The sequence below is a fragment of the Colobus angolensis genome, unplaced genomic scaffold, assembly GCF_000951035.1.
Source record: "Colobus angolensis palliatus isolate OR3802 unplaced genomic scaffold, Cang.pa_1.0 Scaffold205, whole genome shotgun sequence".
Taxonomy (NCBI): domain Eukaryota; kingdom Metazoa; phylum Chordata; class Mammalia; order Primates; family Cercopithecidae; genus Colobus; species Colobus angolensis.
The window spans coordinates 2,170,196-2,183,056 of record NW_012115211.1 but is presented as its reverse complement, the minus strand read 5'-3'; positions in this window follow the sequence as shown (position 1 = coordinate 2,183,056).

Below are 12,861 nucleotides of genomic sequence, written 5' to 3'. Positions count from 1 at the left end.
TTATTAGCACCTATGTTAATGTGCTGACTACACAGAGAAATAGCAGATCCAATTCTGGACTCAAAGGAGGAGACAGATACGTAAACAAGTAATCACAATAAAGTGCTGTCAGAGTAACTGAGGGTTGTACAACGTGCAATGGCAACACTGAAGAAGGAACCCTCATCTAGGGGGTGGAGAGGGCTTCAGAGAGGAGATAATGTGTGCTGGTTCAAAAGGATGAAAAAAATCGGAAGTTGACAGGCAAGGGAGGAGTGGGCTTTCCTGGCAGAAGGTACCTGTGCGTGACAAGGTTTGGAGGTAGAAAACAGTTTGAGTTCCAGAAATGATGAGAAGTTCCTTGTGCTTGAAACTATCAGATTGTGAAGGGCCTTTGCATGCCATACTAAGAAATTTAGGTGCTTTTCCTCTATGAAAATCCAGTGGAAGTTTTTAAGGTGGCAATAATTGTAATAACAATGGCAATAGTAAACACAGCAGTTAATACTTACTGTTTCCTGTGTGGCAGGGGCCATCCAGAGTATTTTACATATATTAACTCATTTAATTGCTGTCCAGAGTATTTTATATATATTAACTCATTTAATTCTCATGCTGACCTTACAGCCTAGGTAGTAGTAGTATTCTTATAGTATTGTTAGCCCCACTTTACCAATGAGAAGACTGAGTTGTAGGGACAATCAATAACCTACTCAATGTTAATCACTTGTGGACCACATTTGAGGTGTGCTGGTAAACCAACTCTCTAGGAAAAAAATTAAAGTTCTGATTTGTGGCATTTGCCAATTTCTTTGGTGTCAATTCTCCCACAGTGGCTGATTTCAACATAAGAATATTTCATCACTGACTGCGGTTGGATAAAGATGCTAACAATCAATTCTTGTGAGCTGGAGTGAACCAGCTCCAGCACACCACTGCTTGTGTAGACATGGAGATGTACCACGCAGATCCCCCTTCAAAGAATTGTTGCACAGCTGCAGGGAATGTGAAGAAAGCTGTAGGAAGCTGCAGAAGAGTCTCCAGCGGTCAGCTGCTTTAGGGTCTATCCTATAGCAGAGAGCAGTCTTGCCTAGGGAAATTTCCTTCCTGGGGCAACCCTAACCCAGCAACGGAGCAAGGTGAGGGAATCAAGGCCTAGCCATTTTGGTCCTTCATGAGACAATTCTTACAGGAAATACTAGCTCCAGCACACCTGCCACCTTGATTAAGGCTTCATCAAGCCTCTTTGACTTCTTCCTCTGCCCTTTCTTGCTTCCTTTCCCTTTCATAGATGTTGATCTCTAATAAACATCTTGCACCTCAAACTCCATCTGAGCCTCTGTTTCTAGAGAACCCAATCTGTAACATCAACTCAATCAACATACATAGTAAGTAGTGGAGAAGGGACTTGAACCCAAGTCATGTGGATCCTGATTCCATATTCTTAATCACTAACAGAGGCAGATTTACCCAGAAGGTTTTGAAGATTAAGCTTCAAGGCTCCTACCTTGCACAAACTCTTTCCAACTGAGTAGCCTTCCCATAGAAGCTGTTCTGACCATAGAAGAATAGGGACTGTGGTAGGCAGAATCACGCCCTCCCTCCAAAGATATGCATGTGTTGATTCCCAAAACCCATGACTGTGTTACCTTACATGGCACAAGAGACTTTACAGATGTGATTAGGTTAACGATCTTGACATTGGAGGATTATGCTGGTTTATTTTGGTAGTCCCGATGCAATTATGAGGGTCCTTAAAAGTCATAGAAAGAAATGTGACAATGGAAGCAGAGTCAGAAAGATTTAAAGAATTAACACCATATTGCTGACTTTAAAGATGGAAGAAGAGGCCACCAGTCAAGGATTGTGAACAGCTTCTAGAAGCTGGAAAGGCAAGGAAACAGGTTCTCCTCTAGTGCCTCCAAAAGGAACAGAGACCTGCTGACACACTGATTTTAGTCCAGTAAAACCCATTTCAGACTTCTGAACTCCAGGACTGCAAGACGATATATGTGTTGTTTTAAGCCACTGTGTTTGTGGTCATTTGTTTCAGCAACGTTAGGAAACTGATAAAGGAACCTAAAGGTATCTGTTTTGTATTGTCTCTATCTCGTTAGCCCAAATGGGCAGTACTTCTATTGATAAAATTATCTTAAAACCTTTGAGGATTTCCTATAAATTTTACTGGAGTTCTTTCCATTAGACAAAAACCATATCTATATTTCTTCCCAAGAAGTGCCCTTCTCTCACTTGGGCTGAGACTCAGGGTGGTGGTACAATAGTCTTAAAAGTCTTTTTATTTTTTTAGAGATAGGGTCTTGCTCTGTTGCCAGATTGGAGTGCAGTGGCATGATTACGACTCACTATAGCCTTGAACTCCCAGGCTCAAGTGATCCTCCTGCCTCAGCCTCCTGAGTAGCCGGGACTACAGGCACATGCCACCATTCCCAGCTCGTTTTTGTATTTTTTGTAGAGACAGGGTTTCACCATGTTGCCCAGGCTGGTGTCGAACTCCTGGCCTCAAGTGATCCCCCTACCTTGGCCTCCCAGAGTGCTGGGATTACAGGTGTGAGCCACCACGCCCAGCCAGCCCTAAGATTCTTAGAAGCATTTCTTTTTCCTGGTTGAAATATAAGGTACACCCATAAGATTCTTAGAGACCTTCTACAAAACCACAATATAACCACCAATATTAGGAAACTAACATTGACAAAATACTAATACCTCGAGTTCACATACCTTCTTCAAATTTTCTTGATTGTACCATTTAAATGTGTTGTGAATCTAGGATCCTATCCAGGACTATTTGTGTTGTTGTCATATCTCTTTAGTGTTCTTCAATCTGGTACTGTTCCTCAATCTTTGCTTACTCTCTACTATCTCAACACATTTGAAGATAACAGGCCAGTTAATTTTTGGAATGTCTCAATTTGAGTCTATCTGATGTTTCCTCATGAGTTTCCTCATGAGTAGATGCAACTTTGGCAGGAACACAACAGGAATAATTCTTTGTTCTTCTCAGTGCATCATGTCAGGAGGCATAGTATGTTGATTTGTCCCATTGCTGGTGGTGTTAATTTTCAGTACTTGGTATAAATTATGTATGCCTGGTTCCTCCAGCATCAAGTTAATGAAGAAGTATTTTCTACTTATTAATTGGTAGGTTGTTACTACTTATTGGCATTCTCTGGTAATATAGAGCTTTCTCTTCTTTCCCAGTTATTAACTTATTCATTTATCTCAATATGTATGAGTTCATACATGTTATTGAAAGAATTTTAATTAACTATTTATTTGATGCTCAAATTATTCTGCAGTTGTCCTGGCCAACACAAGTTGACTAACCCCTTCAATATGGCTCTTGTGTCCTTTTGATATGTCTCCTTTACTCCTCTCATTCTATACTTTGTTATTTATAAGCTATTGCAGGTAATCTTGTACTTTCTTTCCCAGCCCCAGTCCCAGAATCAGGTATTTCTCCAAGGAGTGCCGGTTCCTTTTAACGGAAAACAGTATTCAGAAACCAAGATTTGGGTGCTGGTGTGCTTACTGTGACTGGGATGCTGCTGCCCTCAGGTTCTTTCAGCAGATAGAGCTAGGAAACTGTATATAATAATTTTGTTAAATTTATTCCTTAAGTATCGTCTTCTTTATAAAATTGAAGTATAATTCACATAGTATAAAATTTACCTTTAGTGTACAATTAGTTGATTTTTAGTATTAATATATTCACAAGGTTTCAAAACCATCACAAATATCTGATTCTAGAGTATTTTCTTTACCTCAAAAAGAAACTCTGTACCCCTTGGGAGGCTGAGGCAGGAGAATCACCCGAACCTGGGAAAAGGAGGTTGCAGTGAGCTGAGATCACATCTCTGTACTCCAGCCTGGGTGACAGAGTGAGACTCTGTCTCAAAAAAAAACAAAAAGAAAAAAAGAAACCCTGTACCCATTAGCAGTCACTCCCTCATGGCAACCACTAATCTACTTCCCATGTATGTGGATTTTTTTTATTCTTGGCATTTCATATAAATGGCTTTGTGTGGTTTTTTAATACTATTGTAAATGAAATTTTTTCTTAATTTTATTTTCAGATTGTTCATTGTAACTGTATGGAAGTACAATTGATTTTTGTATATTGAGCTTAAATCTTGTAACCTTTTAAACTCATTTAATGTGTCTACAGTGTGTTTTGTGGATTCCTTATGATTTTACATATAGACAATCATAACATCAGAAAATAGATTACTTCTTCCATTCCAATCTGGATGCTTTTTATTTATTTATTTAGCCAAAATGACTTGGCTAGAATCTCCAGTATAACACTGAATAGAAATGGTAAGAGAAGGCATTCTGGTCTTATTTCAGATCTTAGGGGAAAAGCTTTCAGTCTTCTGCCATTAAGTATGATGTTAGCTGAAGGTTTTTTGTTAATACCCTAATCAGGTTGAGGAAGTTCCCTTCTGTTCTTAGTTTGTTGAATGCTTTTAATCTGTAGAATGCATTTTCTACCTTTGCTGAGGTGATCATGTGGTTTTCACCCCTTATTTTCTTAATATAGTGTGTTATATTGATTAATTCTTGTATGCTGAACCAACCTTGCATTCCTAGGATAAATCTCACTTGCCATGATGCTGGATTTGGTTTGTTAATATTTTGTTGAGGATTTTTGTATCTATATTAACAAGAGATGTTGGTCTGTGGTTTTCTTTTTATCTGATATCTTTGTCTGTTTTGGTATCATAATTTTGGTCTCATAGAATGAGTGGGAAAGTGTTCCCTCCTTTTCTATATTTTTATGTGTGAATTTGTATAGGATTGAAGTAAGTTTTTCTTTAAACATTTGGAAAAATACACCATGAAAGTCATTTAAGCCTGGGCTTTTTTTTTTTTTTTTCCTGTGGGAAATTTTTTGATTGCGGAGTCAATATCTTTAGAAATTCTTTTAGAGCAAGTCTCCTGGCAAAGAATTCTCTTAATTTTCTTTCATCTAAGGATGCAGCTATTTTACTCTTATCCTGAAGTATATTTTCACTGAATGTAGAATTCTGAGTTGACCTTTACTTTTTCTTTTCCCCTTCCTCCCTTCCTTCCTTCCTTCCTTCCTTCCTTCCTTCCTTCCTTCCTTCCTTCCTTCTCTCCCTCCTTCCTTCTCTCCCTCCTTCCTTCTCTCCCTTTGTCTCTCTCTTTCTCTCTTTCTTTCTTTTCTTTCTACAAGGTCTCACTCTGTTGCCCAGGCTAGAGTGCAGTAGTGGTGCAATCATGGCCCACTGCAGCCTTGATCTCCTGGGCTCTGGCAAAGCTTCCTGAGTAGCTAGACCCACAGGCACATGCCACCACACACAGATAATTTTCTTTTTTTGTAGACACAGGGTCTTACTATGTTGTCCAGACTGGTCTTGGACTTCTGGGCTCAAGCAATCCTCCCACCTTGGCTTCCTAAAATGTTGAGATTACAGGCATGAGCCACCATGCTCATTTTCTAAAAATCTTTTTCTCATATTCGGATTAGATAATTTCTATGGGTCTGTTTTCAAGTTCACCCAAGTTTTCTCTTTCCTATGTTATCTGTATTCTGCCATTAAGTCCATCAGTGAATTTTTTATTTTGGCTATTATACTTTCAGCTCTAACATTTCCATTTGGTTTCTCTTTATGTCTTCTATTTGTTTGTTGATACTTTCCATTCAAGAGTGTTCACCTTTACTTCTTGGAGCATTTTATAATTCCTAGCTTAAAGTCTTTAACAATTTCAACACTTATGTTCTCTCTTCATTGGCATCTGGTGGCTGTTTTTTCTCATGCAGATTGAGATTTTCTTGGTTCTTTGTATGCTGAGTAATTTTGGATTAAATACTAAACATTCTGAATATTATACATGTCTAGATCTTGTTTACATCTTATGGAGAATATTCATACTTTCTTCATTTTAGCATGCAAGTGACCCAGCTGGATACAGGCCACAAACTGACCTGTCTTTGTGGCTGTGGTTAAAATGTCAGTTCAGTTTTCAAAGCCTTTCAGTGCTATTCAGACCTCTTTCAGTTGTACATACTCAGTGGGCAGTCTTGGATCTGGATAGTGGTTTATCCCTTTATCTCATTCCTCAGTACTCAAGTCTACGATATGCTATTTAGTATCAGATCCATGCCTGCACAGCTCAGAGGTGAACCCAGGAATTACGGCATTGCTCTCCCGGGCTTGTCTCTCTATGATATTTGAAACTTTACAGTCCCCTGAGGCTCCCCTTTTAGGTCCTCTCACTGAAAACCTGAGGTTTCACTTGCCCCATTCTGCTATGTACTTCTCATGACTGCATGTATCCAGGGCCAAGTAACAGGAAGACAGAGTCCTCAAATGCCTGCTCTGTGTATTCTGTCCAGGTTTTACAATTGCCAGGGTAGAATGTATCTGTTTTATCTTCCCCACAATCAGAACCTCCTAACTATAATATTTTGTTTTACTTCTGGATCAGAGAGGAATTTTTGAAGTCACTTTAATAGCAGTGTTCCAAGTTTAACTAAAACAAACTAAAATTTAATGAAATTATGCTACAAGTGTAAATAATTACATGATGACACTAGAATAGGTATTTTCCAAGCACTGGTAAGTTTGTGAGGGCTCAACTTACATCCCTGTTTGAAACAACTTGCTAAATAGGAAGTTTTTTTTAACCTGTATTATTCGACCATCCCTATTTCTGAATGTCAAAATAATGAAAAATGTATATTAGCTTTGAGGAAATGTTAGTATAATAAGGCTTTTGAGTATTAAAATGGAAAAAAATTGACAGAAAAGAGTTGAGGAAAAGATCAAGATGTTCAAATAATTATCAGAGAAAGAGAAGGGCTTCTCTGGAAATAATAACCATCCTCAGCTTCAGCTTGTGCCACTCTCCTCTGCTCGCTCCACTCCAGCCATGCTGGCCTTTTGTCTTTTCATTTCTTGCTCTTGGCAAGCTCTTTTCTGATTCATGTGGAATTTCTGACAGACTAAATCCTACTCATCCTTTGAGTCATTTCCTCAGGGACATTTTATTTGTCTGCAGACTAGGTTCAAGTCTTCATATTATTCAAAACACACCCAGTATTTTCCCTTGGTAGCATATATGACAATTATAATTTTTTATTTGGGCCAGGCACAGTGGCTTACGCCTGTAAACCCAGCACTTTGGGAAGCTGAGGCAGGAGGATCGCTTGAAGCCAGGAGTTTGAGACCAGCCTGGGCAACAGTGAGAGCCTGTCTCCACACAAAAGTTAAAAATAATCTGGTTGTGGAGATGTGTGAATGCAGTCCCAGCTAGGAGGCTGAGGTGGGAGGACTGCTTGAGCCCAGGAGGTTGAGGCTACAGTGAGCCAGAATTGCACGACTACACTCTAGTCTGGGTGACAGAGTGAGAGCCTGTCTCAGAATAATAATGATAATAATAATAACTATTATTATTACTTCTTATTTGTATAATTAATGGCTATCTGCTATACTGGATCATATACTTCATATAAGTGAGATGGTTCCTAGCTGAGTGCCTGGCAATTGCAGGTACTTGTTTAAAAGTATAGAATAGGTTAGGTATGGAGGCTCATGCCTGTAATCCCAACACACTGGGAGGCCCAGGAGTTCAAGACCAGCCTGGGTAACATAGAGAGACAAAAATACAAATATTAGCCAAGAGAGGTGGTGCATGCCTGTGGTGTGGGCTACTTGGGAGGCTGAGGAGAGAGGATCTTTTGGGCTTGGGGAAGTTGGGAGATCAAGGCTACAGTGAGACATGACTGTGCCACTGCACTCCGGCCTGGGCAAGATAGCAAGACTCTGTCTCAATAAAATAATTGTTTTTTTTTTTAGATGGAGCCTTGGAGTGCAGTAGTGTGATCTCAGCTCACTGCAACCTTGGCCTGCCAGGTTCAAGCAATTCTCCTGCCTCAGCCTCCCAAGTAGCTGGGACTACAGGTGCCCGCCACTATGCCTGGATAATTTTTTTTTATTTTTTAATAGAGACAGGGTTTCACCGTGTTGCCCAGGCTGGTTTTGAACTCCTGAGCTCAGGCAATCCACCCACCTCAGCCTCCCAAAGTGTTAGGATTACAGGCGTGAGCCACCGCGCCCGGCCAAGAAAATAAAAATAAAAATAAAAGTAAGAGAATAGACAAATAAAGTAGAAAGAGCATTCAAAACAATCCTGTTAATCTCTTTATCAAGTGTCCCTAGTGCCAGTCCTCTTCCAAATCTTTTGAATTGCCTGTCCTCACAATAAGTCTATGAAGTATGTATTGTCCTGCATTTTACAGTTGAGAAAACCAGCTTATGGAAATGAAGTGACTCAGCTGCAAGATGGTAAACCCAGGGTCCCCAGCTCTCAGTTGAGTGCTCTTTCCATTGCATCATTACTTCACGTTGCTCATTATCAGTTCCTGGGTTAGCCTCCCTTTTACGTGGAATATTTTACTCCCTGGAACATTTCCAGGGACTCACATCACCTCACTTTTTCCTTTATATTATGAAAGGATGAAACCAATAGATCAATGTTTCTCAGTGTGGCCCACAGCCTATTTGCATCAGAATTATTCAGGTAAATGTGGATGTTCTTATGAAAAATTCAGATTCCAAGGTCCACCCAGATTCATTGAATTGGACTGTAAGAGGGTGAAGGACAGGCAAAGTCCAGGAAATCTGCATTTTTAACAGGCTCTTGAGGTGATTCTTACACACATCCGAGTTGAGAACACTTCATTAGGTGATCTTCAAAGTTCCTTTCCGCTTTGACAGTCTTTGCTTCTAAGACATTAAGTTTGGGGGGCATGTCTTTGCATCTCTATCATCTTTTACAGAGCCTGGAACTCAATATATTTTTAGTGAACAAATACATTTGTATTCGAAAGACCCAGATTCAAGTTGCTGCTTAGGTAGGTACCAGTTGTGATTCCCTGGGAAAATTACTTAATTTTCTAGAAATATCATTTTTAAGGTGGAAATAATAACAGTCTCTATCCTGGCTGCCAACAGCTGATGTGGAAGATAAATTAAATCATGTTTGTGAAAGCTGTTATGGTGGTTCCAAGTTGAAGAATCACTACAGGCATAAAGTGGGCACCAGCAGGGGTTACTAAGTCCTTCAGACTCACAGGTGGCTCACATACAGCTCTCTCCAGTGGAGTGAATGGGGAGCTTATTAAAACACAAAAGAAAACCGATCCCACCTTTGAAAAATCACATTTCCATTCAAAGTAGGTAGGGTCTTTCCATGGAAATAACATGATTTTTTAAGAGAGACTCCGAGGCATTGCCACAGTGACCCCTAGTGGAACTTACAAGCCAACTCAAACCCACCACCCTAGTCCTACATTTGCTGTTGGCTTAGCAGAGAGATCGATTTATTAATTCAATATATCTGTTCTTCACATAGGCTAGGACATTTTTGTGAAGCTTCTCTTTGTCCTCAGAGCCTAGCGTTCATCCATCCATTCAACTATTACTGAGCATCCTGGGTGCCAGCTGCTGTGCTTGGCCCCAGAGGGATACAGCAGTGGCATCAGTCGGGATCCTCACTCTCAGAGCCAGGTGGGGACAAGTTAAGAGTGAAGACAGAGAAGCAAACAGCCAATAACAAGAGTGACACATGCTCTGAAAGAGGAAGTGCATGGAACTATGGGAGCCACTTTCTTTGGCAAAATCTCAATGATCTGTTTGAGAATAAGCATAGCACATTGAGGGATGAATGGCAAAAACGAGGCATGAAGTGTAAACAGGAGCCAGATGGCGAAGGGCCTACTCTATAAATAAATTTAGATTTTATTCTAAGGTCAATGGGAAACACCTGAATAGTTTTAAGCACAGGAATCATTCGATTTTTGTTTTTTAGGATCATGCTGGCTTCAGTAGGTAGAGCTGATGGAAGGAGGTAAGACAGGAAGCAACTGCATAGTCCAGGTAAGAAGTGAATATTAGGTTGGGAGGGGCATACAGGGAGTTTAAAATATATTGATGAAATGGCATTTCTTTCCCTGGGTGGTAGGTACAAAGGCACCCTATTCTTTACGCCTTACATTTATACTGCATAAATTATGTAGTATGTGTGAAATAGTTCATTTAAAAACATATAGAACTCACAGGGGGAAAAAACTATATATTTTTGATATGTACATATGTCACATAAAGATAAAATTTGGAAGGGAAGGATGGCCTCCCACTTTGTGATGAGGGTAGCCTCTGAGGAGATATGGCAAATTGTAAAAATAGCCATGATCCTCATTCCTCTCCGTATCCACACCCTTTGCTATATGACTTTGTATCTCCTGCTTGAACTTGGGAAGTTCTTATTATTTTCTTTTGCCAATAAATTGCAACAGAAGGAACAGTGCATCAATTCTGAGCCTAGATATCCAGAGGCCTTGCATGCTTTGGCGGTCTCTTTTGGGGCTCTGCCCAGGCACCCAGCGAATACCCTGGGCTAGCCTGTTGGAATGTGAGAGATCGTGCGCAGCAGTACTTAGCCAACCCAGCCGCGGCCATCGGAAATAAACCAGCACCCAGTCAACTTGGCAGCTGACCACCAACAGATAAGTGGACTCCCTTAAGACCAGAAGAAATACCCAGCTGACCTCGGTCAAAACTGCTAACCCACACAACAGTGAGATATATAAATAGCTGCTGTTTTAAGCCACTAAGTGTTGGGGTAATTCGTTTTGCAGCAAAAGTCGACTGATACAGAAATTGGTGTCTGAAAGTGAAATGTTAGGCCTTTAACAAAACCCTAAAATTAGTGACATTGGCTTTGAAACTGGGAGTGGCTGGAAACTGGGAAAATGGCAAGCAAACATTGTGAGTCTGGGGAAATGATGGGAAATTATTACTAGAGGCTGGAAAAACAGTAATCTGTGTTTCATAGTGGCACTTTATAAAGACCTGCAAGAATTAAAGCGATGTCTAGTTGACCTCTAGACAAAAAATACTTCTTGGAAACTTAAGAGTGAGATCCCACAGAAGCCCAATTTAGAAATACCAGTAATAAAATCTAGAGAGATGTCACAAAACAATTGTGTCATTCGGAGTATGGAATAGACTATTATCAGATACATAGAAAGCCCACTAAGTTTTAAATGAGTTGTATGTGTGAAGTACCACCAGCCTGGATTAAAGGGGACTGAAATTATTCAAACTACCAATTATTCAGCTACCAACATGGGCCATATCTTCAAAAGTAGCCAAGGAAGGTGACAGACAAGGAATATGTTCCAGAGGGTATAGTCAAGAGCCACAGAGATCAGTGGGGCAGGAACCCCCCTCCCAGGGAGTAGACTCTAGACCTGAGCAAGAAATACACCCTCTCCTGGGAGAGAGAGACTTGTAAACCTTTGCCAAGCTAGAGTTCAGAATTGCTATGTTTAAGGGTGACTATGTGTCTCTCATTCTTCCCTTTTTAATTTTGCTTTGTTTTTGTTTTTTGAGACAGAGTGTTGCTCTGTTGCCCAGGCTGGAGTGCAGTGGTGCGACCTCAGCCCACTGCAACCTCCCCCTCCCGGCCTCAAGTGGTTCTCCTGCCTCAGCCACCCGAGTAGCTGGGACTACAGGTGTGTTGCCCCATGCCTGGCTAATTTTTGTATTTTTAGTAGGTTGGTCTTGAACTCCTGGCCTCAAGTGATCTGCCTGCTTCAGCCTCCCAAAGTGCTGGGATTACAGGCGTGAGCCACCATGCCCAGCATTCTTCCCTTTTTTAAATGGGAGTTTCTATTGAGGATATCCTGCCTCTGTCTCAATGTACAGTAGGTATGTGGGAGGCAAATAACTTATCTTTAATTCATCGGTGTCAGGATCAGGAAGAACAACATCCATAATGTCGCATACAAACCTGATGTGGACCACAAGATCCTAGTCTTCAAGCCTGATGACATAATTGCAAGAGGTGTTTAGGGGTCTTGAAATGGTGGTAAGCATGTTTTTCCTGTGGGAGGAATGTGAATAATTACGATCAGAGAGTAAACTGTGGTAGATCACAAAATTGGCCACAATCTTTCCACCCTCCCTGAATTCATACTCTTTGACTTGTGACTTTGCAGCATCCCCCATCAAGAGGTGGAGGGAGACTATTTCTCCTCCCATTACACCTGAACTGACCTCACGACATTTTTGGCCAATGGAATGCAGCAGAGAGAAGGTACAAATTATCTGTCTAAGTCCCAACATGCATCACACATCTCAGCTCTTTCTTTCGAAGTCCTGTCCCACTACTCATATGAAATGACCTGAGCTAGTCTGCTGGAGGACAAGAGATCACGTAGAATAGAGATGAGCCATCCCAGCGGAAGTTATTCCACATTATCCAGCAACCAGCCAATTTAGCATCTGACTTCAGACCCCCGAATAAACTCAGCCAAGACCAGGTGAACAACTCACCTGGGCTTAGCACAAATTGTTGATGCAGAATTGTGAGCTATATAAATACTTGCTATTTTAAACCACTAAGTCTTTGGGGATAGTTTGTTATTTGGCAAAAGCTAACCAATTAAAATAGATTGAACCAATAAAAGAGTCAAAGCACAAAATTGGATAGAGAAGTACTAAAAAGGAAAGGGAAATATGTGGGACAAATGAGAAAGTGCTGACCTTTGTGGTTCTAGGTGGTGGGTACACAGGTGTTTGTTGTATCCTTCCCTCTAATTTTCTTTATTTGAAGTTTTTATAATTAAAAAAACTAGATTAAATTATAATTTTAAAGTAAAAAGAATACATGTTGGAGTTCCAAAATGCTAAGGCTCCATCTCCTGTCCGCACCCTCATTAGTTGATCATACTCATTTCCACAGCTTTTTTTTTTTTTTTTTGAGACAGTCTTGCTCTGTTACCCAGTCGGGAGTGCAGTGGTGCGATCTCGGCTCACTGCAAGCTCC